General features: G+C 36.2%; 1 non-coding gene across 1 annotated transcript; it reads left to right on the top strand.

The window, feature by feature from the left end:
• The first annotated feature begins 1,998 nt into the window (after positions 1-1,998).
• Positions 1,999-2,071, top strand: TRNAF-GAA (transfer RNA phenylalanine (anticodon GAA)). The gene has a single exon. It is a non-coding gene; the product is annotated as a tRNA-Phe (tRNA).
• The last annotated feature ends 4,763 nt before the right edge of the window (positions 2,072-6,834 follow it).

Below are 6,834 nucleotides of genomic sequence, written 5' to 3'. Positions count from 1 at the left end.
TGATTTTGCATATCTCCAAAGGAGGGACTGTTAAGGGAAGAATATATGGCACATGAATATATACAAGAATCAAAACTGTATCACTATATGGACGCTTTGCTGGATATTGGGATCATGTTGCTTTAAGATACTTCTGATTTTCTTATATTTTCTTATATTTTCTTAGAGTTGTTTCTGTATGGTATCATTCACCTAAGCTTCACCAAATATTGAATAAACTGGGTGGACCAGGGTAAGCCAAGCTAGAAAACAATACTTGTGTATATAAGTATTGTTTAGCAATGTGGGAGCAGTAAACGGTAACCCAGAAGTGTACATAATGATTGTGTAGCGACCTGAGAAAAGCAAATAGTAACTGGAAATATGTCCATGATGTAACTGATGATGTAGCTCAAATTCTGTTATAAAAGCTGTACACGTTTGATTAAAGACAGAGAAGAATCATACTGACACGATACCCTCTTGTCTTGTGTATTCTTTCCTCGAGTATACGTATACCTTGTGCCAAAGCTACAATTCGGCCACAGACAATTAAGACGGGTCGCACCTTAGTGTGACAGAATCATCACTTGCAATGCTGGATGGTTCAGAGTGAAAACACCTATAGGCTGACAATAGTAATTGCAGGTGTTGATTAACTCATTGTGCAAAATAATTTCTAAAATGTGGTCACTTTGGGAGGTTTTCTGCTGTTTTGGTACTCTGCAAATTTCATCTGCAAGGTATTCCTGCAAAATCTGCATTGCAAAACCCAAATAGGGCTCTTCCTTTCAAAGCCCTGCTGTGTGGCCAAACAGTAGTTTCTGAAGAAATGTGGTGCATCACCGCATTTGTGAGAAATCTAACATTTCTAATATCCAAACAAAATAAATGGAGGTTTAAAAATTAATGCAGACGAAAAGTACGCATATAAAAAATGTTATTTATTGACTTTTTTGGGGTGGTGTGACAAGTTTTTAATCACAAGGAATGGTAACATTTCTGCTGACTAGCATGGAAGGAGTTAAGTTCCAATTGCATATCGAAGCGGTCTAAGGCAAGCGGTCTAAGGCGAGCGGTCTAATACCGAGCGGTCTAAGGTGCTGCGTTCAGGTCGCAGTCTCCCCTCGAGGCGTGGGTTCAAATCCCACTTCTGACATTTAATTTCAAGAAACTTTATCTTCATTTATTGATTAGATGAGGTCAAACAAAACTTAGTAATGTGGTTTTGAAAAATTTCCTGAGAGTCTTTGGAGTGAATCTGAATTTGTCCTCTCAAAAAAGAACTCTAGGAACATCAAACAGATTTTTTGTGCATATGTCTGTTGTTCTTTTGGCACTAGAAAAATCCTTTGGACAGTCAATGAGGAGGGACTATTTCACCTCTTTGTGTTCTCTGTCCCTATTAGGGTAGGGAATCAACCTTCTACAGTGCTGTCATGAAATATATCTAGAAACGGATTTGCTGGTAAGTCTACTTTCATAGTTTTCACCTCATACATCAATAGACCATAACGATATTTAATAAACAAAAACTTAACAAGTAGGTAATCATAGTTTAAAAAATGTGAAATGCCCATGTCATTCTGACATGTTTCAGCACATTTTGGGACAAATGGTCTCACTTTTAACAATCAATAAAATATTTTCTCTAAATTTTTGTCTCTTTTTTGCTCCAATTGTTTGCATCTCATAAAAAATAAAACTTGATGTAACATTATGCATGCAAATTGTGTTTTATGTGCGACCATGACCTATTCTAGAAGCACAGGGTCAGAATTATACTGGTGCATGGAGACAAACTGAAAATGTAAAAATTCAATGGCAAAATTGCTGTCTTTTTCTACTCATTCACAAATAGTTAATGAATGTTATTAAATATGTACAGCAAAATGGAAGGCGTTTCAAATAGAAATCATGCTTCAAAAAACAGTCAAATGAAAAATTATAATATATCCCTCCAGGTGTGACACTTGACATTTGCAGAGTGTCAAACCCCCCAGAAAATGTATAGATATGGCCGAAATAGCTCAGTTGGGAGAGCGTTAGACTGAAGATCTAAAGGTCCCTGGTCCAATCCCGGGTTTCGGCAAAATGCTTTTTCTTCACCGTTTACATTTTAAGGAGATATTAAACAAAGCACATGGACTGATCATGATCAAAAGGCCTAAAAATCTTAACTATCTACAGAAAACAAAATGTTAAAAATTTGAGAAACGGTAACTTTTTCCTTTTGAACACATGAATGTTTTTTAGTAATTTTTCCTCTATTTTGTTTTATTTCAGATTGACTTAGCTGTAAGAGGATTAAAAGGTAACCTGATAGCTGAAACAGACAGCACTTATCAGACACTAGCTGAATGATTATAGTCAGCTTGTTTGACTTTGAAACACTGAGGCATTACTGAGACAAATGTCCTTAAAAAATATGCTGTGGACAAAGTCAAAAAGGCAAAAAACACAAGCTCCACACAGGTCCGTCATCTTTAATTTGAAATATAGGAGGTTTCTACTTTAATGGTGAGACAAAGCATCTACATATTTGACATTGCTCCAGTGAGTAGAGCCCACTTAAAAATGTATGGGTTGCTTGTCTCTGCAAGCAAAAGCTGGGCACTAAACTGGCATACTTGCAATGCTGGATGGTTCAGAGTGAAAACACCTATAGGCTGACAATAGTAATTGCAGGTGTTGATTAACTCATTGTGCAAAATAATTTCTAAAATGTGGTCACTTTGGGAGGTTTTCTGCTGTTTTGGTACTCTGCAAATTTCATCTGCAAGGTATTCCTGCAAAATCTGCATTGCAAAACCCAAATAGGGCTCTTCCTTTCAAAGCCCTGCTGTGTGGCCAAACAGTAGTTTCTGAAGAAATGTGGTGCATCACCGTATTTGTGAGAAATCTAACATTTCTAATATCCAAACAAAATAAATGGAGGTTTAAAAATTAATGCAGAAAGAAAAGTACGCATATAAAAAATGTTATTTATTGACTTTTTTGGGGTGGTGTGACAAGTTTTTAATCACAAGGAATGGTAACATTTCTGCTGACTAGCATGGAAGGAGTTAAGTTCCAATTGCATATCGAAGCAGTCTAAGGCGAGCGGTCTAATACCGAGCGGTCTAAGGTGCTGCGTTCAGGTCGCAGTCTCCCCTGGAGGCGTGGGTTCAAATCCCACTTCTGACATCAACATTTAATTTCAAGAAACTTTATCTTCATTTATTGATTAGATGAGGTCAAACAAAACTTAGTAATGTGGTTTTGAAAAATTTCCTGAGAGTCTTTGGAGTGAATCTGAATTTGTCCTCTCAAAAAAGAACTCTAGGAACATCAAACAGATTTTTTGTGCATATGTCTGTTGTTCTTTTGGCACTAGAAAAATCCTTTGGACAGTCAATGAGGAGGGACTATTTCACCTCTTTGTGTTCTCTGTCCCTATTAGGGTAGGGAATCAACCTTCTACAGTGCTGTCATGAAATATATCTAGAAACGGATTTGCTGGTAAGTCTACTTTCATAGTTTTCACCTCATACATCAATAGACCATAACGATACTTAATAAACAAAAACTTAACAAGTAGGTAATCATAGTTTAAAAAATGTGAAATGCCCATGTCATTCTGACATGTTTCAGCACATTTTGGGACAAATGGTCTCACTTTTAACAATCAATAAAATATTTTCTCTAAATTTTTGTCTCTTTTTTGCTCCAATTGTTTGCATCTCATAAAAAATAAAACTTGATGTAACATTATGCATGCAAATTGTGTTTTATGTGCGACCATGACCTATTCTAGAAGCACAGGGTCAGAATTATACTGGTGCATGGAGACAAACTGAAAATGTAAAAATTCAATGGCAAAATTGCTGTCTTTTTCTACTCATTCACAAATAGTTAATGAATGTTATTAAATATGTACAGCAAAATGGAAGGCGTTTCAAATAGAAATCATGCTTCAAAAAACAGTCAAATGAAAAATTATAATATATCCCTCCAGGTGTGACACTTGACATTTGCAGAGTGTCAAACCCCCCAGAAAATGTATAGATATGGCCGAAATAGCTCAGTTGGGAGAGCATAAGACTGAAGATCTAAAGGTCCCTGGTCCAATCCCGGGTTTCGGCAAAATGCTTTTTCTTCACCGTTTACATTTTAAGGAGATATTAAACAAAGCACATGGACTGATCATGATCAAAAGGCCTAAAAATCTTAACTATCTACAGAAAACAAAATGTTAAAAATTTGAGAAACGGTAACTTTTTCCTTTTGAACACATGAATGTTTTTTAGTAATTTTTCCTCTATTTTGTTTTATTTCAGATTGACTTAGCTGTAAGAGGATTAAAAGGTAACCTGATAGCTGAAACAGACAGCACTTATCAGACACTAGCTGAATGATTATAGTCAGCTTGTTTGACTTTGAAACACTGAGGCATTACTGAGACAAATGTCCTTAAAAAATATGCTGTGGACAAAGTCAAAAAGGCAAAAAAACACAAGCTCCACACAGGTCCGTCATCTTTAATTTGAAATATAGGAGGTTTCTACTTTAATGGTGAGACAAAGCATCTACATATTTGACATTGCTCCAGTGAGTAGAGCCCACTTAAAAATGTATGGGTTGCTTGTCTCTGCAAGCAAAAGCTGGGCACTAAACTGGCATACTTGCAATGCTGGATGGTTCAGAGTGAAAACACCTATAGGCTGACAATAGTAATTGCAGGTGTTGATTAACTCATTGTGCAAAATAATTTCTAAAATGTGGTCACTTTGGGAGGTTTTCTGCTGTTTTGGTACTCTGCAAATTTCATCTGCAAGGTATTCCTGCAAAATCTGCATTGCAAAACCCAAATAGGGCTCTTCCTTTCAAAGCCCTGCTGTGTGGCCAAACAGTAGTTTCTGAAGAAATGTGGTGCATCACCGCATTTGTGAGAAATCTAACATTTCTAATATCCAAACAAAATAAATGGAGGTTTAAAAATTAATGCAGACGAAAAGTACGCATATAAAAAATGTTATTTATTGACTTTTTTGGGGTGGTGTGACAAGTTTGTAATCACAAGGAATGGTAACATTTCTGCTGACTAGCATGGAAGGAGTTAAGTTCCAATTGCATATCCAAGTCAGGATGGCCGAGCGGTCAAAGGCACAGCGTTCAGGTCGCAGTCTCCCCTGGAGGCGTGGGTTCAGATCCCACTTCTGACATCAACATTTAATTTCAAGAAACTTTATCTTCATTTATTGATTAGATGAGGTCAAACAAAACTTAGTAATGTGGTTTTGAAAAATTTCCTGAGAGTCTTTGGAGTGAATCTGAATTTGTCCTCTCAAAAAAGAACTCTAGGAACATCAAACAGATTTTTTGTGCATATGTCTGTTGTTCTTTTGGCACTAGAAAAATCCTTTGGACAGTCAATGAGGAGGGACTATTTCACCTCTTTGTGTTCTCTGTCCCTATTAGGGTAGGGAATCAACCTTCTACAGTGCTGTCATGAAATATATCTAGAAACGGATTTGCTGGTAAGTCTACTTTCATAGTTTTCACCTCATACATCAATAGACCATAACGATACTTAATAAACAAAAACTTAACAAGTAGGTAATCATAGTTTAAAAAATGTGAAATGCCCATGTCATTCTGACATGTTTCAGCACATTTTGGGACAAATGGTCTCACTTTTAACAATCAATAAAATATTTTCTCTAAATTTTTGTCTCTTTTTTGCTCCAATTGTTTGCATCTCATAAAAAATAAAACTTGATGTAACATTATGCATGCAAATTGTGTTTTATGTGCGACCATGACCTATTCTAGAAGCACAGGGTCAGAATTATACTGGTGCATGGAGACAAACTGAAAATGTAAAAATTCAATGGCAAAATTGCTGTCTTTTTCTACTCATTCACAAATAGTTAATGAATGTTATTAAATATGTACAGCAAAATGGAAGGCGTTTCAAATAGAAATCATGCTTCAAAAAACAGTCAAATGAAAAATTATAATATATCCCTCCAGGTGTGACACTTGACATTTGCAGAGTGTCAAACCCCCCAGAAAATGTATAGAAATGGCCGAAATACCTCAGTTGGGAGAGCGTTAGACTGAAGATCTAAAGGTCCCTGGTCCAATCCCGGGTTTCGGCAAAATGCTTTTTCTTCACCGTTTACATTTTAAGGAGATATTAAACAAAGCACATGGACTGATAATGATCAAAAGGCCTAAAAATCTTAACTATCTACAGAAAACAAAATGTTAAAAATTTGAGAAACGGTAACTTTTTCCTTTTGAACACATGAATGTTTTTTAGTAATTTTTCCTCTATTTTGTTTTATTTCAGATTGACTTAGCTGTAAGAGGATTAAAAGGTAACCTGATAGCTGAAACAGACAGCACTTATCAGACACTAGCTGAATGATTATAGTCAGCTTGTTTGACTTTGAAACACTGAGGCATTACTGAGACAAATGTCCTTAAAAAATATGCTGTGGACAAAGTCAAAAAGGCAAAAAACACAAGCTGAACACAGGTCCGTCATCTTTAATTTGAAATATAGGAGGTTTCTACTTTAATGGTGAGACAAAGCATCTACATATTTGACATTGCTCCAGTGAGTAGAGCCCACTTAAAAATGTATGGGTTGCTTGTCTCTGCAAGCAAAAGCTGGCCACTAAACTGGCATACTTGCAATGCTGGATGGTTCAGAGTGAAAGCACCTATAGGCTGACAATAGTAATTGCAGGTGTTGATTAACTCATTGTGCAAAATAATTTCTAAAATGTGATCACTTTGGGAGGTTTTCTGCTGTTTTGGTACTCTGCAAATTTCATCTGCAAGGTATTCCTGCAAAATCTGCAT

This window comes from Dendrobates tinctorius, unplaced genomic scaffold, assembly GCF_039654945.1.
Source record: "Dendrobates tinctorius isolate UK_male_01 unplaced genomic scaffold, ASM3965494v1 ptg000184l, whole genome shotgun sequence".
Classification (NCBI taxonomy): Eukaryota; Metazoa; Chordata; class Amphibia; order Anura; family Dendrobatidae; genus Dendrobates; species Dendrobates tinctorius.
This window is presented reverse-complemented; position numbering and strand designations above follow the sequence as displayed.